The sequence below is a fragment of the Camarhynchus parvulus genome, chromosome 2, assembly GCF_901933205.1.
Source record: "Camarhynchus parvulus chromosome 2, STF_HiC, whole genome shotgun sequence".
NCBI classification, from domain to species: domain Eukaryota; kingdom Metazoa; phylum Chordata; class Aves; order Passeriformes; family Thraupidae; genus Camarhynchus; species Camarhynchus parvulus.
Window position 1 is genome coordinate 92,213,078 of NC_044572.1, and position 23,928 is coordinate 92,237,005.

General features: G+C 43.5%; 1 protein-coding gene across 1 annotated transcript in view; it reads left to right on the forward strand.

Moving 5' to 3' along the window:
• Window positions 1-23,928, forward strand: part of RIPOR2 (RHO family interacting cell polarization regulator 2) — a 109,575-nt gene that overhangs the window by 4,780 nt on the left and 80,867 nt on the right. The gene's annotated exons all lie outside the window — the stretch shown is intronic.

A 23,928-nucleotide genomic window follows, 5' to 3' on the forward strand; every position in this document is an offset into this window, starting at 1 on the left:
CTGCCCGGAGAACATTTGCCATCGTGACCTCTTCCTTCCATGTCCAGTGATGTCACCACTGCACATGGACCAGAGCTGCTTCTAGGGTTCCCCTTTTAAGAATAAAGCAACAGTCTCTCACTTCTGGGACACCTGTCCCCCCCCAGATTCATCTCCTGAGGCCGAGGGGTCTCGAGAACAGAGATCTTCTTCTTCCCTGAAGATCAAGGGCACCACCACCCTCCTCACCCATCGTCTCTGTTCACACACTCCCTTATAACATCCTTTATAACATCACTGCACCCTCTTGGCTCCAAGCCATTGCCTCCCCCTAAATGCAGTCTCTGTGTCACAGGCAAAAAAAGGTTCTGTCCATGGCTATAAAAGAAAAGTCCAGCCAAAGGCCACTCCATCATTTCCTCCCACCTAGGATTCTTCTCAACTTCTCTTCGACATCTTTCACTCGTGCAAACTTGCATCACATTGGCCCACTTCCTCCTATTTCATTTCTATCTCTCTTCTCATTCAACTCCAGGAGGATCAGCATTTGTAAGGTTTCCTTTGTCCAAGAAAAGGGTTAAAATCTCAGGCTCTGCCTGTCCAGGCACCTGCCGGGCACCTTCTTGCTGCACCCTCGCTGCGCCCCCCCTTCTCCTTCGGCCCATGTTGCCAGCGCATGATACCAGATTTCAAGGTGGCACAAGCACAGGCGTAGGCTCTCTCTATCTCTGGCGGGGGGCTGCCCGATGACTCTCCAATGTTCCTCCACCCTTCCATCCTGCAGGGGCCTTCACCTCCCTTCTCTGTCCAAGGCCGTGACTCACCTCATCCGGACGCATGGCTTCCCCTCTCCCACCCAGCCTGCAGCCAGGCAGGGGAGGTCTGACCTCTTTCACAGACTGGAACCAAGAGAGAGTTTCCCTGGGAGTTCTCTGCTTTTAACCCCCTGTGTTCTCAGAGGCGTATCCATGTCCTCAGTGGCCACACCAGGTGCCAATTTCAAATCTGAGCACCTATTGGTTTGACCACCAAACTCCCAAAAAACTCACTTGCTTTTCAAACCAGGACACCTGCAAAGGAGTAGACTTCATGCAATGTGGGATAGCTGTACTTTTTTCTTACCTCAGGGAAATGTTATTTGGAAACACAGTGTTACGTACCTGAAGGCATGGGCCCCTTGAAGTGCTGTGATATTTGCGTGGGCAAAGGACCTTTTCTCAGAGGGGTCCTTTCAGGATCAGTGGAGATTGATGGATTTCAAAACCATCCAAGGCACAGCTCTTTGTCTCGTCAGACCTTTGACGTGTAGAAGGAAGAATATGCAAGTATGAGTAATATTCACCCAAGGCTGTGAAAAACCTCTTCCCACAGAGCTTTTCTTAATTTTGTACCCGTGCAATGCTTAGACTCCATCCTTCAGTGACTGGAAAATCATAATAGCATTCAAGGTTTTGAATAATGATTAAAGTACTGAGAGTTTCACATCAGTAAGTCTTTCAAAACAACCTCAAGAACATTTGCATGGTTTGTTTTTTTTTTCTTAGTGTTGCCCCTAAACCATTCATTTTTTAGTGCATTTCAGAAAAGGTGGAACATTGTTGTCATTATTCATTACAACTGGGGAACCTGAGAGCTTAATGGTAAGTCTTCAGCAGACCTCTGGCAGGGCAGATAGTTATGAAAATGTAGTAGATTACTTTGTGTTACATGCAATAGTTCACAAGTACCAATATTAAGATTTCCAAAGAAGTAGGTGATGGGTGCAATTACCTGAGGAAAAGAGACAAAACCTTTGGTAACTTAAAACAGTAGCAATAGTTATTTTGTTTGCTGTGTTTTATCCCTTCCTTTAAAGGACTATGCTCTGCCCTATTATTATATGCTTAACATATAAACAAACCCTCCTTCATTTCATCCTTCTGGGTGCAACAAAACCTTAGCCTTTCTCAGCTGAATTATCAGCAAATCTGGTACCTCTCATGCAGAGCAGTAGCAATCTTATTCTCAGCATCAGGTACAAGGTGTTGTGCTGGGGCAATGGCTCTTTTGGGATGGCTCTGCTGCTCCTCACTCTCATACAACACAAGCTTACAGGTGTCCTGTGAAGCCTTGTCAAGGATGCCTTGACCTTAGGAGACAACTGATGAGTGAAAGGAAGGTGTTCAGTCACCAACCTTCTCCCAGCACTGGTGGGTCTTATGATGAGTTTCACCTGGGTATAAAACAATATATTGTTTAATACAATAAACCAAACACATGGGGAACTGCAAGGATATAACTCTGTCCAACAGCCAAATGTTTCTCTTTTTCCTTGCATTAAGACTGCTATGTTCATAAAGTAAGGACTTCACTGTTCTGCTGGACATTAGTAAAACCCACAAGCCCTAGATTTCCAGAGCAGGCTGCATTACCTAATGCCTTGTGCTAAATAGCTTCTGTAAAATAAAATCCATACATAAATCCAAAGGAAATAAATCCCTGAGTGGGCCTAGAGCCAGTGCCATTTAAATCCCTCTTAGACTGTACTTAGGGATGGAGTGTGAACCTTGCACTACATGGGGAAGACAGGAACTGCCCCCACAGCATCTTCTCCCAGGCAGAGGACACAGCACAACCTCCAGGTCTGAGCATAACACCCTCAGCTCCTGCTCTGAAGACAAAGGGAATGGATCAATGGACATTTTGTATTGCCATATCACTGCTGCTGCTCTCCTCTCTGAGAACTGTACGGGCCTAATCTAGTCCCCAAACTTAGATGGATAAAATTAGTCAAGATAAATCCCTCTTGCAGTGATCTTCTAAAGAGGGTTTCAACATTTTTTACAAAACAAGTAAGGATGTACCTGAAAATAATAATAGTGAGCTGTTCCAAAGCTGGTCATTTAAACAGAGTGGTTACAGTGTCCACAGCACAGGCACCAGTGACCCTGTGCCAAATGTAATGTCTGCTTTTGTTAAGCCTTTTAGCTCTGTTAATCCTTTTGATCAGAGTAAGGAGTGATATACTGGAGAACTAAGTTGGAAAGCAAACAGAAAATAATGAGAAGGAACAGGCTATGGCTGTGCAGAGTGAAGGACATCAGGACAGGAGAAATGCACAGGACACCTACAAGCCTTAAAAGCATTAGTATGATCACCAGTGATCACTACACTGAGCAGCTGGTTTGAGAAGTCCAGATAAAAACATGTAACTTATATTTTAAAATATGAAAAAGAACAAAATTTAGGCCTTGCCACATGAAAGCTTAAACCCAAACAGGATAAATGTGTCACTGGTGTAGGCACTGTGGCATGGTGTTTATGATGAAATGGTTTTTAATACCTTGGGGATTATGATCCTATGCCATAGGTAGAAGTTGCATTTCTCAAAGCTTCTGAGTGCTGGTGGCAGCTTTCTAAGAAAGACACCGGATCCTGAAGTCCTCTTTGCAAGTCACCTTCAAAAACCAGCATGGGCTGCAGTTGCCTGCGGCTGAACTCTTGCACCTCTGCAAGAACTGGCTGTTGCTCTTGAGGAGAATCCAGAATTGCAGAAGTATTGGTAAAGCATTGTATTAAATAATGGAAAGCGGCTACTTTCTAAGTGATGGACAGCAGTAGGGAATATGCATCACACAAATTCTGGGAGGAATGCAGACCTCCAGTGACATACTTCTATCATGCTATTAAAACCGAAAAATACTTTTCACTTTACTTAGAGTTGCCAAATTTTCTGAAGTGAGCTCTTTAGTTCTAGTTTTCATATCTGTTATTTTACAAAGAAAATTCAGCAAACAAAAGGTGCTTTCATGTTTGTGACAAGCAAACCTCTCCATTTCCAAAAGTGTTACACTGCTTGCTCTGATGCTGAAATCAAATTGCTGGGGCAAATTCTCTGCATGCAAACTAGCATATTCAAAAACAATACAGAAATGAAGCTCAAGTTTCCAGTTTTGTTTTTAACATACAGATTTTAGAACACCAGAACAGAACTCAAAAAAAAAAGATGAACATATTCCAGTTATCAAGGACAAAGTCTGCAGTAAAATAATAGCAATAACTTTGTCACCAAGTTTGCAAAACTGCTTAGTAGGAGTATGTCATGTACTTTTCATAAGATGAACAAACTTCAGAGTCTGGCCAGGTCAGAGGAACCATCTTATGGAAAATATGGAAGATAAAGTAACTCCCACAACCAGCTTTACCCTACTTACCCTTTCTATTTAAAACCTGTATTGAAGGGAGTTCAGTATCTGAGAGGGTTTAGTTTTGGGGAGGGGATGGGCTGATGCATAATTGAATAGTTTCTGGTTTGGAGCGGCAGTACAAAGCCAGGCTTTTGCACTGAGTTCCTAAAATCTAACCCAAAAATGTCAAATCACCTTGAAACAGAAAAAAATAAACTTCTAAGAAGAATGTAGACAGAGCAATTCAGTTTGCCTATAATTGCTTGTATTTCCTTTGCTCTTCTGGTGCAAGAGTGCTGGATAAATTCAGTGTAATACTTAATTAATTAATATTTTACCTATACATGCATATGGGGGTGTTTTAATATACTCAGATGCTTTTTAGAAACACTGAAGCATTGCATCAAGTTTTTCGGCTGCAATTGAGAAACTACCTTTTATTATAGAATCTTAGAATATCCTAGTTGGAAGGGATTCATAAGGATAATCAAGTCCAACTCCTGACAGGACAGCCCAAGAGTCACACCATGTGCCTGAGAGCATTGTCTAAATCCTTCTTTAACTCTGTCAGGCTTGGTGCTGTGACCACTTCCCTGAGGAGCCTGTTCCAGTGCCTGACCTCCCTCTGGTTCAATCATGGAATGGTTTGGGTTGGAAAGGACCCAGTTTCAACCCCGCTGCCATCTTCTTGATGCTTAGATGAGTGTTAGCTGATGGTATCTCTGTAATGAAAGCTGTCCCGAGGTAAGCCCACAGCTCTTGAGTGAGCTATTTATTGCTCATTAACGCTGTGCTTGTGGTAGTAAGCTTGAGCCATTTCCGATTGCCCTTTGTACAATCTCATGAGCCAGTGTGACAGGGACTGGCTTGGGAGCTTGACAAAGGAACATACTTCCATGGTGCGTCCTATGCACCTATACTGGGAAAAAAAAGTTAAATTATTGCAGCCCCAAGAAGACAGTTATCTGCTGAATATTGAGAAGTGTGGTGCCATGGCCCCCAACAGCAAGGACCTAAAGGAGGATCACAGGAAAATCCCATTTCTGTGCAATATGCAGGTGGGATGCGGAGCTCTCTGACGTGCAGCTGGAAAGCTGTAAATTGTCAAGAGATAAAGGATAAGGAGAAAAGCATCACAGCATGTTGCCAGCTAGTGGACCCCCCCTGCACAGTGATCAACACCCACAGAAGAGGCAGCAAATGTGCAGGGAGGAACTTCCACAGGAGATGCTTGGTTCACAATCCAGGGCAATCCTGTGAGCCTGCCATGCTGTACTTCCCTCCTAGCTGATGGGCCAGCTGGTAGAAGGGAAGGATAGATTTCTCTAGGAGGTGCCAGTCCTCACTCCAAACTGAAATGCCTTCTGCTTAGGACATTTGCTTGGAAATGTTTTTAGGTGCATATGAGGTAATACTTGCCCCTTTTTCCCCATGCATTTTCTATGGGACAGGGAAGAGAGGACAGGGAACATCAGTACTGACACCTCCTCAAGTAGCTCATAGCTTGGGCAGATGTTGCTGGGTTACACTCTGAATCAAATTTTCACAGTTTGCATTACAGTCACAAGGGCAAGAGATTTTGAATGCATATATAAATCAGAGCTGAGATTGCAGGAAACAAGTTAGTGGATTTTGAAACAAACATATGCATATAAAACTGAGGCCCTGCCAGCCTGACTAAGCCCCAGCCATGACATCTGAAAAAACAATTGTAACTTGTTCAGTGAAGTTTTCCGCAGTTGCCGGTCCTGATGGCACAGGTTGGGTCTGACAATACAGCTGAGCTGGTCAAAGCCAGCCACCACTGGAAGCTGTGAAGAGAAATCACATTAGGAGGTTTAGACCCTAAAGAGATGTCAAAAAACCAAAATCCCTTTGCAAATTTCTGCAGAAGGTACTACATACTTTTGATGACCATGAGTTTGCATGCTTTCCCTTGCTAATCTAGGCAGGTCCTGCCGAGCATATGACATGTATTTAACATCAGATTGGGTTGTCAGGAGGGACAAAGATTAGTTTCTCTCTCAATTCGGGGATGGGGAAGTGTCCTGCTTTCTCTGCTGAGTCCTCAGCTGCTCAGCTGTCCTTGCAGACATCCATGTAGGAAATCCTTGTCACCCCCACAGCCTGGGCTCAGGACAGGGGTGCAGGGAAGCCAAGGAGCTTCCAAAAAGCTGTAAGTTCATCAAGAAGAGGTTTACTTCAGGGCAGGAGACAGCAGTGATTTTTCTCCCATGGAGAAGGGTTTCCTTCCCAGCCACTGCCTGTCTCCTCTGTCATCAGCACACCAATATTTCACATGAGTATTCTGGAAGAGCAATGAAGTGGTTATTTCTAAAAACTGTTCTTATTTCTAAACCCATGAACTATGTTCAAACATTATTCAGCCAAAGGAAGGGCAGGGAAAACACTTCCCTTTGCAGCAGGTCTGCATGGTTTCTGAAGGTCGGCTAGAGCTGGAGTGGGAGTTTGCCTAAGTCTGAAGGATCAAACACTTAGAAATAGTCCCTCTTATTTTGGTATTTCATAATTGTATGCCTTCAGTGCAACTATCACCTGTCCCTAGGCTCCAGATGAGTGGCAGAAATATCAGCCCACGTTATTTACATTTTTACATTGATTGGCAAAATAAGGGCAGCTTCAGTTTAAGTAAGTGTTGGTAAGGTACCTGCCCTTGGTTTGGTTTGCAAACCTTGCAATAAATCACAATTATACAGGAAACTAGCCTGGTGACCTCAATTTTTTATGACCTCAGAGAAATGTACCACAGTGTTTTTTTCTACCCTTTCTAATAGTCATTATCACCAGGTTTGTTACACCTCATCATTAGCTGAGAAGAACACAGTCACGTATTATTTGTGAGTCAGATCAGTCATTTGAGATCAGTCATTACTACTGACATTAAAGTTCTCACTATTTTAGAGATACATTTACAAAAAAAAGCTTTGGTCCTCTGGCATCTTAAATCTGTTGCAGTCAATTTGATATATTAAAATGATGGGAATTTGGGTGCTATTGTTATATTGCCATTTGTATTTAAATTTTTTCCATTCAAGTACCCATCAACAGAGCTCTAAAAAGGTCAGAGGGAGGTCTGGTAGACTGAAATCAATCATTTCCATGGTGCTACCCTGCTGAAATAATCAATTAGAAGTGTTTTCAAGGATCTTTTGTGCTACTTCCAACACTTGTGTATTGCTACACTATTTATACAAAGAGTCATGCTGCATGAATTAGCTTTTGTGGAGGACATGCCTTTCTTTGCTTCTTAAAAAAAAGACCATTTAGTTGGTTGCAGGAAATAAGTCTTGTTCAGTGAGTGCTTCCCTGGGTAAATGGTCAAAGATGTGTCTATGTGAAGGCACTAGGTGAAGAAAATTAATACCAAAAGAATTATAGATTATACTTTATATGTAATACATATAAATATAAGATAGTGTACCTCTTTCAACATACAAAGAAGATTTTAAAAACTGTAGAAAGTGAGGAATGTGAGATCACTTGAAGATGATTATTCAGCTAATTGGGTTTCAACTCTAAGACAAGGGACAATTGTGATTTCTCCCTCCATCTTTATATGACATGGTGGCCTTCACCATATATCAAAAGCTACACAGTTTTCTCTCTCATACACATGTTAAATTAAGCCCTGCAAAAATTTTTAGTAGAGTATTATCTGTTCTGGAACTATGGCTGAAGATCATAATCTTGTTTACTTGGCACAGAGAAACATGGGCATTTCCTTTGTACTATGACACAATTATTTTGGTATTGCCTTAATTAGCAACCATAATTGCTAATTAAGATGAAAACAAGGTGCTTTGTGTCTCAGGTATTTTCATTAAATATAATTTACTTTAGAAAAAAACAAACAGTGGCAAAACCAGATTTCAAGGCTCTTCTAAGCCTGGTTTTTCCAGCATGGGCTTGGTGTGTGTGTATGATGGTAACATGAGCAAGGTGGCTGTGCTGTGTGTGCACTAAGGGCTGCTCTGGTGGGCACACCTGTGAGAGTGGGGGATCTGGGGGTGCTGTACCTCCCCCTGGAGAGGAATGGGGGAGCTGCCCTTCTGCAGAGCCCTGGAGAATCCTCCTCCTGAAATTGCTCTCTACTCTGATTTTTCATTTCTTTTGCAGGTTTTGCTCTTGCTGTTGCTGAAAAGCAGAAGCTTAAAACCTTGCTGTGGTGGCAGATGGGATTTGGGGGACATCTATTCCTTCAGGGCAAAAATGTGTGTCCAACTTATGATTTCATTTGTGTGGAAACATTACAGTGTGATTAGGGCAGAGATGCTGAGTTGTTTATGCCAGACTTCTCTAATCAAGCTCTCCATAAAAAGTGCCAACAACAAGGCTGTTTTTTAGTCTCAGTTACTTCATGAGAATTGTTTAATCACATAGAAACAGTATGTCTGAAGAAAAATATGCAGGTTGGTATTGCAAATATCCAATTGGAAGCAGGATAAGGCTCAATAAATGCAAATCAATTGCATTGCATTCAAATGCGTGAAAAAACTTGTATATGCTGCTAAATCCACTTGAATTACTAACACAATGTACAGCAAGTCATGGCTCTTTGGTGGCACATTTTTGCTACAGCAAACAATCAGGGGATTGAATGGTCCATGCTCCCTGACTTGTGAGATAAACCTGCCACCTTTTCCTTCCAGTCCCTGAGAGTCCCACCAGAGACCGTGACTGCTTATTTTCCTTACTGGTGGATTTTAAATTGGCTCATCAAAAATGCAGCAGTAAATCCTAAAGTGTCCCAAAGGAATATTTCCCCCTTTGAGGGGGAAGAGAATAAGGCACTCTAGGGGCTGGGGTTTTCAGTGTGATATATCTGGTGCTCAGCTACCCGTAGGTTATGTAGAATTAGGTACAATTTGTCCAGCATTTATGTCCTTGAATGTAAAAGAACCCAAAGCAAACAAACCACCCTGTGAAGCTGAGGGAGACTAGTGTAATTCTCCCATCTTTGGTTTAGATGAGGCCATAAAAGGACAAAGGATTAAAACATCCTGCTCTGTCTGCTGAAGGTTAAACTTGCTGTGACCTCCTTAGTAACAATCACAGTTGACCACTTTGCGGGAGCCCGGTTTTCAAGCCCACTGACAGGGGATCCAGATCTTCTCTCAGATGAAGCCAAACCCTGCTAGTTTTGTGTGCAGTCATTGCAGTTATTGCCAGAGTTTTGCACTCTGTTAGGTGCAGCTGCTCCTGTGCAGCTATACGAAACAAGAAATTGAAAGCTGACGATCTTTCTCAAAACTTACATAGACTTTTAGCCATAGGTCTCGAGAGGGATCACCAAGGTTTGGCTCCTACAAAGACCACTTTCATTACAAGCTCACCCCCTATTGGGCTCAAATCTCATGCCCACCTCCTCAAAGATGACGTGACCTCCTGCCCACTAATTCTGAGGGGCAAGTTTGTGAGCCCCTTCCCAAGCCGTTGCATAGTGTCTAGAGAAAGACATTTGGGGAAGACAAGAGGACGAGCCATCAGCAGCCTTACAAAAATGACCCACCAATCTGCTGTGCCTGGGTGCACCAATTCCAGCTCCCTTTTTAGATTCTGCAGAGAAAAAATTCCTGCCATGTTTCCAATGCCTTCCTATTTGCTTGCTATGAGAAAGGCTGCTGAAGATCATCACAATGGGATTTGCTCATAGGATTTGTACAACATGATTCTAGTACACATCTTAATGTGACTGTTTTTGTCCCTAAGCATTACATAGCTTAATTTAGATGGAAAAATTAGCACAATTGTCAACTGAAGCCAAAAAGCCATGCTGGGATGTTGCAGTTAATCAAATTAAAGTGCAAGATAGGCTAAATAAACATATTTTTTTGTTCAGATAGTGTGTCAGCCTATAAGAAAGGCATTTGTCATCTTGTGTGAGATGTTTTTCTGAGAGCTGTGATTTTTATAACAGCACAACTCTCCAGCAGAGCAGAAGCGTGGCTACTGCTGGGAGCTGCAGTGTGGATGCTCTGTGCTGGCCCTGTACCCCTGCAGGCAGCCAGGCCAGGGACTGCTTATGCCCTAGAAATACCGATTTTCAGAAAGCAGGAAAGGATGACAAGCATGAGGGAAGCAAAGCAGAGCAGTGAACAGCACTGGGTACCAGGAAAGGGTAGCTGGTTTTCAGTTAACACTGTCCTGATCCTTCACAGGGAAGAGCTTTATACACAAGTGGAAGGAAAATGCACTCAGATATGCAGCTGGAGTTATTCGCGCTAGTGCTCCTCCACATTTGGGCAATTTGTACCTCATCATTACTGTGGTCAAGGTTTGGCATGATCTGGAGGAAGCTGACTTTGGTCTCATTACTTCAGTTCCTGATTTCATGCACATTAGCCACAATAGTTTAATGTAAGTCCTGTGTTTTTCTATCATTATTTTACTACCGATGTTCCTTTGTTAAATACAGACAAATAGAGAAGCTATGGATGGAGATGTCAATAGAAATGAATTTGTTAGGTTGTTTGAGTGAACCTAATTCCCTGTGGCACTCATTAACACCCAGCTAGATCTCTCTTTACAGAACAAGGTTTCTGGCACCACGCAGCATTGTCTCTAAGCACCTATAGCTATTGTCCAGAAGCACTCAAAGTATTTTGAACACGTTGCTAATTAAAGTCCAGAGCTACAAAAATATTTAGGTGGGACTAAAATTCCTGACATATGTAAATACTGAATAACAAAAGTAGCACAGCTGCTTTGTACATGTGCAATACGCACAAGCTGGTGCATGCATTAGAAGGCCAACAACCCACACAGAAGACCCAGCTGCTCATGTAAATTGTTCTGTAGCTTAGTTTTTCCTGATTGAGCTCCTTCAATGGGCTGTGTGTGGGAGAAGATGAGTGGTAGTGTCAACAGCAGAGTGGACAGGACTACCATAAGGTCCATATAAATGGTGTTATCCTGTGAGGGAGCCTCCTCCTACTGCCTGGGGACACCAGGCTGCTGCACTGAAAATGGTTTCATGTCTGAGGGGTGCTGAGATATTTGGTAGCCTCTCTGGAAGTCAGTATGAAACCTTGTGGGGTTGTGCTTACTGGTGAAAATATTGGTGCCTATAACCCTTGAGCAGCTTCGGCTCGTCTGAATTTCAGTACTACCCAGGGACTGAGGAAGGCAGGTTCCACCAAAGTTGCACTGTAGGTCAAACAACCTTCTTTCTTTTTTGTTTGGGTTTAGTGTTTGGTTTTTTTTAGCCTTTCTATTATGCACAAGCACAGAGGACAACACAAGAAAGCAGGCGTAATTCTGATTTCACAACACTTTCTGAGATCTTTGGGATCTCTTTTGAGATCAATAGGCTTCCACTGTACTTCACTCACTTTCTTTTTATGTGCCTAACTTAAGTTTGTAACAACTCCTGAGATTCTGAAAATATTCCTTCCCATTTGTTCCCTCTGCCACTTCATCAGCATTGCAACAATAGCCATGAGGGATTCAGAACTGGTAAAATTAACTTTGGAGCCTCTTTTACTTTGGAGGATGATATAAAGACAGTGTAATTGGTAACCTGTGTATTATCTAGTGACCTACCACAAGTAGATTAGTTGTGGCTAAAACACAGTATTGAAGTGTTGAAAATAAGACCAAATGTTTGGTTTGGATTGGAAGGCTTCCTGCTGGATATCTGTGAGTGGTTTTACTTGCTAACTGCTGATGTTCAGTATTTAGCAATAGGAATGCTTAGAGAGGAGAACCTGGAAAGCCACAAATCCACACTGTTGCTGAAATCTGTGGGAGGACCGGATGCCAGATACCAAGTACTAACTTTGTCATTATGTCTAATTATATAAACTGTATAATGGAGGGGTCATGGATATAACCCAGCTCTTCTTAATTTTGGCATCTTCCAAGTCTGTTCTCACTCTGTGAGGTAGTTGCTCTGTCTGAAATAAGACTCCTCACAGGAGAGAAGGACATAATCTCACTCCCACATTAAAACTGCTCAGCACTAACAATGATGCTAGTTAATAAGTTCAAAGTATCAAATTAATAGTTGCAGTGAGGCAAGAGTGAAGGGGACTTTCTCTCTTCAGCCTGCAGATAAAATTGAAAATGCAGAACACATGTTTTTGGGCACAGAAGCTCTTCTTCGGGTGTGAAGCAGCAGACTAAAACCAAGTCATGTGTACTGGGAGCTGAGTAATACTGCAGAGTTTATCCTAACAATACTAATCCTTTAGATATCTCAAGAGAAGAGCATGCCTTGTAACCATGGAGCAATGGGGAATGCTAGACAGAAAAAGGATGATTAAATCATTAGCCTCTGTCATACAGACAAGAAATAGGAAACTATCATGTTAAGGGATTTACCGTGATAAGACATAGAAGAATTATTGTTTGCTATGAAATCAGTGTCTCAATTGCATTTATTATTTTTTAATAATAGTAGAACTATGACTTCTATTTCTCACTCTAGTACTTGGAAATATTTTGTGGACCTACATTAGGGTTTTTTTTATTTTTAAGATATGTCATGACATGCATCAAGAAAGGCTCTGCAGGATGAAAACAGAACCTAGATGCAAAGAGTGCTGATTTCAGTGTTGGAAAGAATAGCACATCAGCTTCCTGCTGTGCCCTGGGCAGACCCATGGGCTTTGGGACATTTTTCTATTTTAGGTGATGTGGTGGGCACTCATGAGAGAGGAACTGATAGTGCTATTTTAACACCCCAGTTTCAAGAAAAAGTCAGTGCACAAAGCCAGAACAGTTCCTGCTACAGCTGCATCTTCAACCTCAGTCTCAAATGTCCTCAACCCCAAAACTATCACAAGTGATCATTATTATTGAGTTCTCTCTGCACGTCACTGTGTGAGAGCCTGGAGCCAGTGAAAGGTGTGGGCTGAGTTAATGAGATTGACCAGAAATGAGAAGCATTGAGAATTTCCATGAAAGAGGAGGAAAGCCTGTTAGACTAGTTAGATCCCAAAGAAACTGTCACTGGCTGCAGCCGACTTGAAGATGAGATTTTCTACTTGGCTACAGCTGTGTTTTGGTAAACATGGACAAGCATTGACTTCTACCCCTGTCTATCATTAAGCAGTGGGATGATTGCCTTTTTTCCCCACCTTTTTTATTTTTTTTTCCTTTAAAGAGGGTGATGCCAAGGGATGTGCTATGACAGCAGCATCCTGCAGTATGTTATTTGCTTCCTTCCTAATCAAAATATTATGGAGTTGTTATTGCATTTTCCTGCTGTAATTTTGGAAATGTAATCCCCAGCATTTGGGGGATCACACTCCTTCCTGCCATGTAAACTTCCTAAGCGGATTTTCTGCCAAGTTTTCAAGTGTTCCAATTTCAAGTTATTTTGATCTTATCTCTGTTGTTTCCATAGTTAATCTTTACCGTTAAAGATTCTTTATCAGAGTCAGAAATTACAATCAATTACACTCACAATCTGTGAACATAGGCCATTCAGTCGAGAGCTCTATTTTTTTAATGAAGACTGAGCAAAAAGTTACCTGGGCTGCTCCCAGTTTGAGGAGAGGCACAGGAAATTCAGTTTCAGGAGAGGCACAGATTTTGTAGCTACAGTTTGAGCCGCTGGAATCTGGCTCTCCTAACCTTAATAAACCACACGTTACACATAAAGATGACCCCTCTAACTTTATCTGGTTTGGAGTATAAATCTTTTTAACCAATCCTAGAATTTTCTTGTCTAAAAGCTGCAAAGTTCTGCCAAGAGAGCCAAGCTGACACGGGTATAAAAGAGAAGGAGTTTTGACTAGTGTCCCTAAATGATGCAATAGCACAAATAGGTAGTAAATGTCCTCTCCTGATTCCTGAAAGCCCTCTGTAGAGCTGGGGTGTCCTGAGGGAGTTCCACCAGCTGCTTTTCACTGCTAGTTGGAATGCCTGCCTTGCATAGCAAGGGCGTCGATGGTTTGAGATCCCTTGACACAGCCTTGCCTTCCATCCTCAGCTGTGCTGCTTAAGGACGACTCTGCTCACTCGGTGCCTGCCAGCCGCACGCTTGGAAACACCCGCAGCAGCTCCGGCACAGCTGCGCTGCCTTTGCTCCTGGCACGCAGATTAACTCAGAGATGGAGAACATCATGTAACAGCCCAAATCTTTGTGTTGATCCTGGGGCTCTTCTTCCTTAATGGGGAAGAACGTTGTGTACTTTAGGAGGATTACAAATTTGATGATTTTTAACACCTTTTCTTAACTGCTTGCTGTTCTGCCTTCTTTCTTGGACACCAAGGCTCTCACATGTGAGAGAACATTGCATGGCAATGGAAGACACATTAATCCTCGTGAGACTCAGGCACTGTAATCCATGGATTCATTTGCACTCACACGCTCAGAGACTTACCTCCATATCCTGAGTTAAAGTCAAGGACTGGTGTAAAAGATAGGATGCATACCTTCTAGTATGACTCTTTGAACATCCATAGTGTATCTTGAATCAATGAAACACCTCACATACCAAAATGATGCGTTATGCACAAAATGTACTTGTGTAGATATGTTGAGGGAGATGGAGACAGAGACTAACAGAAACCAATGGAAAAATGGCTTTAGGAGAAGAGCTTTGGCAACTCTGACCATCCTCTGGATCAGGCAGGAATGTGAGGTGCTGAGGTCGCAGGCAAAAGCAGAGAGTAAACCCAGAGTGCCTAATTTACCTACCTTGGGAGCAGCTGAGGCTGCTGCTCCAGGGCACTGATGGCACTGTGCCATGGCAGGGTGAGCACTGCATGATACACCAGGCACTGAATGAGAGGCTAAAGAAAATACTCAAACACAGTTGGACATCAATAGCTCTGCCATACCATGTGCTAACGTGGAATAACCAATCCCATCTTCTACAGAAAGTGAGCTTCACACCCTCATGAAGCAAGCCAGCAGCAATGGGGTCCTAATAGTCATTCTGAGCCCTACCTCTTATTGCCATGGAGAAATGGCTTTCAAAAAGCTTTAAGAAATGTTTTACATCAGCCAAAATCTTGATAATGCACAGAAAATCCCTGTGTCAAAAACTCCATGTGATACTAGTGAGACAAGTAAAACATTCATTTATGAGAGTTTTTCTCCCCTAGGAGCTGCTAGGGTTGCTGGAACATACTTTGCAATCTTGGATGAGCATTCCCTAGTTTATATCCCATCCTCCCTGGGATTTCAAATTGCATACAAACCAGTACTCTCCTGCTGGGACAGTCATGCAAATAAACAACTCACTGTTATTTTATGACTCCCCTTGATTTTCTCAGTGAGACATTTCTAAGCAGCAAATAGCGAAAGCAATAGCATCATCTCTCTGCACTTACTTGGAGAGCTCTAGCACTAGCAGCTGGGCACTGCATGTCCTAGAATGTGGGCTGGCTTACATATGAACCTCCATGTCTTCTATTTTCTTTATTACTAGTTTTAGTAAGCTTTTACTTATGTAAAGTATTTCCTTTTCTTATGGAAACTACCAGCAGCAGCTCATTAGTGATGTTATTCAGCTGAATTAACCAATTCATTCCCCGCCAGAAATAGCATATGTTCTGCCCCTCTATGTCATGTACAAACAGAGTTTTCCCACCAAGACCCACTCAAAACTGCTTCATCCAAGCGTGGTTGCTCTCTGCCATGCCCTGTGCCTCCCAGCAGCTTGTGTGCTTGTTACAGCTCATGTACAATGTGATATCAGATATGTTTGCTATCATCAGTGGCCAGCTACAAGCAGAGCTGAACCAGTGCCAAGCACAGGGGCTGCAGCAACACTTAAGCATCCCAAACTTCCCCTCCTGGCAGCAACAAGTATCAGGTGTGGTTCATTTGGGGTTTGTTGTTTTTTTGTGGTGTTTTTTTGTTTGTTTGTTTGGTGTTTTTTTTGTGTGCAGACCCAGCTGTGAGGTCAGGACAGGACAACGTGGGAGGAGCCCCTAGCAGGGCACAGAGGGGCATTGGGGACAGGGAGAAAGCTGCCTGTGGGGGTACCAGGTAGCACTGGGCTGGGGGATTTTGAGCAGCTGTGCCTTGATTTCACCAAGGGGGCTGCTCACGTGGTAGTCATCCTGCTGCCCACCTGGTTGGGGTCCCAGAGCCAGCCAGTGTGCAGTGAACCTGTCTGACCAACACTTTGCATCCACCTCCTGGCACAAACCCAGCAGTTTCTGCTCTGTAGTCCATTTCTGTTGTAAAGCTGAAGCTGAGACATGAAACCAAACATTCATTTAACTCTTGTGTTGTCCCTTTGACAAGTGACTGTCAACAAAATTGAGGGGAAGGCTTGACATTATTGCAAGTAAGAGCTTCTTAAATATCTTCCTCAAGAAAAATAAGGGAAAAATCCCTAATCAATATATTTCCTTTAAAATGAAAATAAGTTCAACATATTTGCTAAAAGTAAACATTGCATCAATGTTTCACCTTCAACTGCAGCAGGACAGAGCTGGCTTAGATTTTAGGCAACATTTTTAAGGGTGGAGACCACAGACAGACTGCTGAGAAAGGCCAAGATCCCCATAACCCAGGGTGTCAGGGAACAATTTAGCAAACATCTGTGTAGAGTGGTCTCACCTTGGGGCAGAAGAAATAACTTCTGCAGATCTGGAGTAGCATCTGTAGGCTTGAGAATTGGGTGGAGGGAAATGTTCTAATGAGGTTCAACAAGAGAAAATGGAGGGTCCTGCACCTGGTGAGGAACAACCCCAAGTACCATCACAGTTTGGAGGCTGACCTACCAGAAAGCAGAGAAGGACCTGGGAGTCCTGCTGGGTAACAAGCTGGCTATGAGCTGGCAATGGGTCCTTGTGGTCAGGGGGGCCAGTGGTATCCCAGGATGCATTGGAAACAGTGTGGCCAGCAGGTCAAGAGAGGTGATCATCCCTGTCTACTCAGCCCTGGTGGGGGCTGTGCCCAGTTCTGGGCTTCTCAGTACAAGAAAGACAAGAAGCTACTGGAGAGGGTCCAGTGGAGACCACAAAGGTAATTTGAGTCTGGAGCATCTCTCTTATGAGGAGAGACCATGGGAGCTGGGCCTGTTTAGTCTGGAGAAGGCTGAAGAGGGGATCTCATTAATGCATGCAAATATCTCCAAGATGGGTGCCAGGAGGATGGTGCCAGAGTGTTTTCAGTGGTGGCCAGTGACAGGAGCAATCACCATAAACTGAATCACAAGAAGCTTCACCTTAACATGAGGAAGAACTTCTCTACATTGAGGGTGGCAGAGCACTGGAACAAGCAGTCCTGGGAAGTCATGGAGTCTCCTTTGGAGATATTCCAAACCCACCTGGACACATTCCAGTGTTACCTGCTCTACATGACCCTGCCTTGGCAGAGGGGTTAGAGTAGATGATCTCCAGAGGTCTCTTCCAACCTAACAATTCTGTGATTTTGTGATTCTGTCTCTTCCAACTCCATTTTAATTTTCTAGGCTTCTAAGTTTTTCTTTTGTACCTCTGTCCTTAACAAATGTCCCCATTCAGTGTAGGGTAGCAGCCAGCAACAGCTCCCAGCATGGTGCCGAGGTGAGAGATAGATGCCATGCGGGATACAGGAGGAGCCAGGAGGGGAGCTTCCAGGAGCTCATCTCCTCCCTGAGCCACAGGAATGGTGATGGAGGCAGAAACAGAGTCTCTTGCTGAGGAGGTGTGGCTGCTCCACACCACACATCACAGGCCAGGACTCCATCCGCATCATCATCAATTGGTGTCTTCCCCACCTGGCTTTGTGGCTTCTACAATCAGGCTTTTGTGCTAAAAGGAAAATAAACAAAAATGCCGAAGGGCTCTTCTTTTAAGTTACTCTATGAATGAGATTCTCAGCTTTTAGTACACTTTATTTTCCTGGATTGCCAAAATTCTGCTGATGAGGAAAGTTGCTGAGGGTTCATTTCGCAACGAGAACACACCCTGGGATTTGCATAATAAATACAAACTGCAGTAATTTGTATTTATTTCATTGTGCCGTCTTTAAATATTTTTCCTGCTCTTTCAAGACTGACTTATTGTCAGGAGAAGTAAAGAATTTTGCATGTGGCAAAGAACTTTTTGTCAAGCAGTGACCTCCTGGCAATTGCACCCCCCATGCTCAGCATCTGCCCTGAGAGGACATCTTGCCAAGTAGCTTCAGCAAGAAATCACTCTCTTCTATTCAACACTATGGATTTGTCAGATGACAAACCTTTTTGGGTAAACCTGTTTCTCATTTGCGCCTGAGTTTTTTCAACTCTCAAATATTCACAAAAGAGTTATATGACTGCTGAGTGTTTGCTGGTGAGATGGGCCCTACCAGTTCCACACATGACCCCAGTTTTCAGATCAAGAGGAAATTATGACTGATGGTGATTTCTGCCTCTAGTGCTAAATTGCTTAACTTCACTGAGATGGTACAAAATGTCTTGTCAGAAAGTTATTTGGGATCTATTCTGAGAAAGAGATTTTCACCTTCAGGTGAACTACAACTTTCATTTAGGGTTTCAGCATCTCTTTCTGTCAGGAGGTGTCTCTTTCAGGCCTCCTACACAGCTGCTGAGGCTTACCTGGGCCAGGGGCTTAATTTAGCTGATGCTACACAAACGGCTCTTCAAACTCCTTCCTTCATTGTCCCCTTTCTATTTGTCCTCTCCTTCAGCAGAAAAATCTGGCAAAGGTGCATCCAGATTTAGCTGCAGTACCTATGGGTCTTTCTCACTCTGCTTCTGCAATTCTACAGTCCCATGATTTATCTACAAATTATAAACTGTCTTCCTGAAAACAATGTTTCCAGCCCATAACCAGATAAAGAGATCACATAGCCAGTAGGAGCTGGTGTTTGGCTAACAGTGATTTCACTGGATTTGCATTTGCTCTCCAGCATAGTATATTTATGTTAGTTAAACTTGACCTTTTTAAAAGAAAAATTATGTCTTCTGTTCTTAGATAAGTTTATTAACTGTATACCAAAATGTGTACAGCTCTGTATTCTCACCATGGACATTTTGGGGTTTTTTGGTTTTTTTGGTTTTTTTTTTGTTTTGTTTGTTTTTTGTTTTTTGTTTTTTGTTTATTGCGGTGCTTTTGGGGTTTTTTGTGTTTTTGTTTTTTGTTTGTTTTGGTTTTTTGGTTGGTTTTTTTTGCATCCTTTCAAAGTGTAGACAATTGAAAATTTGTCTTCAGAGTTCAATTCCTGACACCAAACTAAAAAAACCTCCCACTGTTTGTTAGCAGCAGAGGGAATTTCCATTGGTGAATTTGTGCTCAGAAAGCTGTACCAATATACTTTTACTTCTTACACAGTTCAAAATTTCACTTCTTTTAATAGGGCTGACTCCCAGGCATCAATTCCCAGTTTCTCTGGGGTGATTGAAGACACATATATCCCAACACCTTCTCCTGTCCTCCTTCCCTCCCCACCATATAGAAAGCCATAAGAGTTGTTTCTCCACCCACCATCAGTCTGTTGTCAACCACAAGGCTGTTTCATACCCAGTCGTTGTGGATGCTGCAGTTGGGGTGTGATGCTGTAGCATTCCACAAGCTACTCTGGAAGCAGCAGAGATGGATGGAGCCACCATCCTTCCGTGACCCTTGGCAGCCTCGCCTGCTGCTCTCTGCTGTAGGTTGTGAGGCTTCACATGGTGGCTGTCTCAGCTGTCACCACTGCTGGACTGCCCTGAGGAATGTCACTGGCACCTTGTTGAAAGCCTCTGGCTGAAGATTTGTTTGCTGTCTGCAGTCTGCAGGGTGTCTACAAGTGCCAGGATGGGCTTGGGGCAAAAGCTGAGTGTGGGAGACCAGGACTTCTTCCTCACCCTTGGGAAAAGCCAGAAGGCTAGCCCAAAACCAAAATGCTGACAAGAATGTGCATCGTGCATTACTCTTGGTGGGACTAGTGTTTGCTCAGTTTCCATCTGCTGTGGTTTGTGTTGGTTCCTTGGCCTGTCCATGGCTTGGGAGCAGAGGAGACACCTTAGCTCCAGCAGCCAGCATGGACTTTCAGTGCATCAGGCCATTAAAAGCAGCTCTTTCTGTGCTACTTGGGATGTGAAGCTTGCAGGCTTCCTAGCCTCCAGGGACAACTGAATAAAGGACGTTATAATCTCGGATCTTCCTGTACCAGTTCTTTCCTCAGCACAAAGATACTCAGCAAAATAGCTGTGCAAGTAATACTTTGAGAAACAAAGTGCCACAATGCATTAAAGAGAACATTGTGAGCATGATCAGAAGTGAAACCATGCAAGCAAAGCAAAGGAGAGCTCTAGGCAAAAACAACTACCACTGGGTCCTTGGCCCTGGGAATGTGTTTGCGCCCAGGGCAGGTGACAGCAGGGCTGTGGGGCTCAGGCAGGGGTGTGAGGAGCAGAGGGAGAGCCCAGGGTTGAGCAAAGAAGGGCTGTGCAAGCAGTGAAGGCATGCAGGGCATTTCCTAGCCCTGCTCCCAGCACTACACAGTCTGTCCCCTGGGATACTGGTGCACAATACCTCCAGTGCCTCCCAGGGCCTGTGACTGACTGCTGAATGAATGCATCAGCCATCTGGAAAAGAACTGCCTTCTGCCTAAGAGTGTTGCCATCTCTTGGCTATTTGGGTCACGCCCATCTGACTCTTCCTCCCGTCTCCATGGTTCTGAGATACTGTGCAGGTCCTGGCAGTGCTCCAAGCAGCGCCATCTTTTGTTTGTTCTCTATTCCATGCCCAGGCAAAAGTCTTGGTACTGCCTGCAGATACCAACACCCTCCTTGACAAAAAACACCAGTTCTATTTTTACATGTCTGTCACCCTGCAGTTCCTGAATGCCAGCCACATGCTCACCTTCAGAAAGGGCAAACTGTTTTATCAAGTGGGCTGAGGTTTGTGGGTTTTTGGTTTGGGTCTTTTGTTGGAAGGGTAGGGTGAAGCTGTAGGACTACAAAGAAACCAAAAAGATGTGTCTCTTCATTTAACCCCTTTTAAACCTGCATGAAACTTCTGACCACTTCACTTCAGGTTGTTAAGGCCTGTACTTCTGTCACAAACAGAAACAAAACCCCGAGTGACAACATTCCTGAACCAGGAAATTTTGAACTCTGTATTGCCTGTACCCAAATGTAATATCTGCTAACATTTCATTTGAATTTGAGCAGCAGATACTAGAGAGGAAAACAAACCCAACTCTTTAGGTAAGACTCAAATTAAATCTTTCATTTTACACTCTGTAGATTTTATCTCCTAAATATTTGATATTATCCTTTAAATGCCTACTTCCTGGCTCTCTGGCTCTTCGTTTTGCAAGTGATGAGAACATATCTAGTCTAGCAACTCTGTATCTTCTGAATAGATCACACTGCATGTGCTTGTGCTGGCAGTCGTTGCTTCCTTGATGGAGGAAATTAAAGGAATCAAGTTTTTCACCATCTTGGTGATAAGAGGAATTCAATACCTTCATTGCCTACGCAAGCAGAGAGTCTCTTTTTAATCACATAGTACTAAAAGCAAATGAGTTTACCTCCAGATCTCCTACCATGGATTCATAACACATCCCACATTCATCAGACAGAGTAATGAATAAATAATGTAGGAAAAATGCTTCTAGCTATGAGTGGCATCCTTGTTACAGGAACACATAGCATTTCAGACTCAAGAAATCTGAGGAAACTCACTGAAATGAGTTCTAAAATAGCTGCCATAAAAATTCACAGAAGGCTGGTATGATACAGAGGTGGCTTCTTCCCACCAGAAGCATCAGCAGGCTGAGAGTAACTGGAAAAAAGCTGCTGTAAGTGAAACACAGAGACAACAGCAGTGAGATCCAGCAGGAGCACCTCACACCCCATTCTGCTCCTGGATTTGCTGGGCAAAGTGGATGAGCTCACTTCAGTCCTTGCTGTGAGGCACCAACCCAGCTGCTGGCCCACAGTCACACAATAGTTAGGCTTTTATTACTGCACTTTAATTACAGTGTGCTCAGAAAAAGAGAACCTCTCCATCCCTAATTTCCACACCTGCTGGATAAATCAGTGAGTGAATGCCAGCCTCGCATGAAAACTCCCTGGCTTCAGCCTCAACAGTGGCACCAGGAGCCAGTGCAGCTGGCTTGTATTGGTATTTTTAGGTTGTGATCTGGGGGCTGTGTAGCTGTTTCAGCTTTCTTGGGCCTCTCTCAGCCCCTTAGGTGACAAGTGGGTCTGTCCCTGGCACATCCTGCTGGCAGCTCAGCTGGTCTGGTGGGGCAGAGCCGAGGAAGGGGGTGTGCAGGGAGGTGCTGCTGTGCAAGGAAGAGTTGCTGTGTGCATTGCCCCATCACCCTGGTGCTGAGCTATACTGCTCTGGCAGGACCTGCCAGGGATGACAGACAGAGCAACAGAGTGGAAGCACTAAAAAAGCCAGTGTCAAAATTAATGCATTGTGTAGAGGCAGTCATTTATCTGATGCTGGGTTTTGAGCAGTGAAACGAGTAAAGACAATAAATGAGGAGAGAAATTTAGTATAAGTAGTTTGTAAGTCATTCAGTGAGAATCCTACGTATCTTTGCATGCAGAAAAGTTCTCATAGCAACCAGCTTTGTAGCACTACCGTTGATCGTGACAGTTTTGTGTATTTTCAGCAAATCTCCTATGTCTTTTGTTGGTTCTCTTAAAGTAGCTGTGGCATGTAGGCATCTTCCTGACATAAGCAGAGCTGCTTCACTGCCCTCTGCCTCCCAAAGTACTGGTGGAAAAAGTTATGTGTCCCTAGCTAGAGTTATTTGAGTCAGTTGTCCCAAGACAGTGAATCCTTCATGAACTTCCATTTGTATTTGGGTAATTAATCAAATGAATTATTTATCTGTTCCCAACACTTGCAAAATAGCAGCAATACCATAAATCAACGCCCTCTGCCTTAATACACTTCAAATCTTCAATTTCCCAACTACCAGTCGACTGGATATGAAAAAGGAGTAGCATCACATATGAGCAGAGTGCTCACTGTTGGTGGAAAGGAGTGAGATGATCCTCTGGGATGCTGCAACTCTGAATGAAAGGATGAAAGTCCTGGAAGGCCATTTGAGTTGCAAAGTAAGAGGAAAGGACTGAAAAGCTATTTGCTGCTTGATGTATTTTGTATTTTCTGCACATAAAATTGCATTTTTGCCAAATAGAGTCAGGGTGTCAGTGCATGGGGATTGGGTCATGTTGTCTGAGCCTTCTGCACAACAGTCTTTGGACTGAATCACCTCAGCTTTTCACTTACAGACTGTGAGAAACCAAAAGGCTTTTTTATGTCATTCCAGTTGAAATAAAACTCTCTCCTTGCTGAAAATTAATTATTGAGTGTTCTGCTGCTTTATAATATATTTATGTGCTCTTGGGAACCTCTTTGTTCCAAAGCACAGAAAGCAACATCTTAAACACAGCTCAGGCAAGAGAAGTGCCCAGCTCTGCTTTGTGATGCCTTTCCTGCACGCAGATCAGGAGGTGATGCTATCCATAGGCAGTGGGCACTGCCCACAGAGGATCTGTGATCTGGATCTCCTGAGCACTGGCTATGAAATGGAAGATAAAGAGAACCCTGATACTTAGGATGGGCTGCTACTCCTATGCAAAGTGCTTTGCTCAATATGCTTCCCTCAAATTCAGGTTAAATGAATACAGTGCAAGCCTGCAAGGAGCTGTGTTCTGTATTCTGCTGAGGTTTCCAGCTGGGCTCATCCCCATGGCAATTGCACCTTCCAGGGGCATGGCAGGCACTGTGACTGGCATCTGCCATAGCCCCCTTATGCTTGCCCCCCATCCCCAAAGGGACAAATGTGTGCAGTAGAGTGTTTTGGTGACCTTTTTGCTTCTGTATTGTGCAAGTTTTTTTTTTAATGAATGTT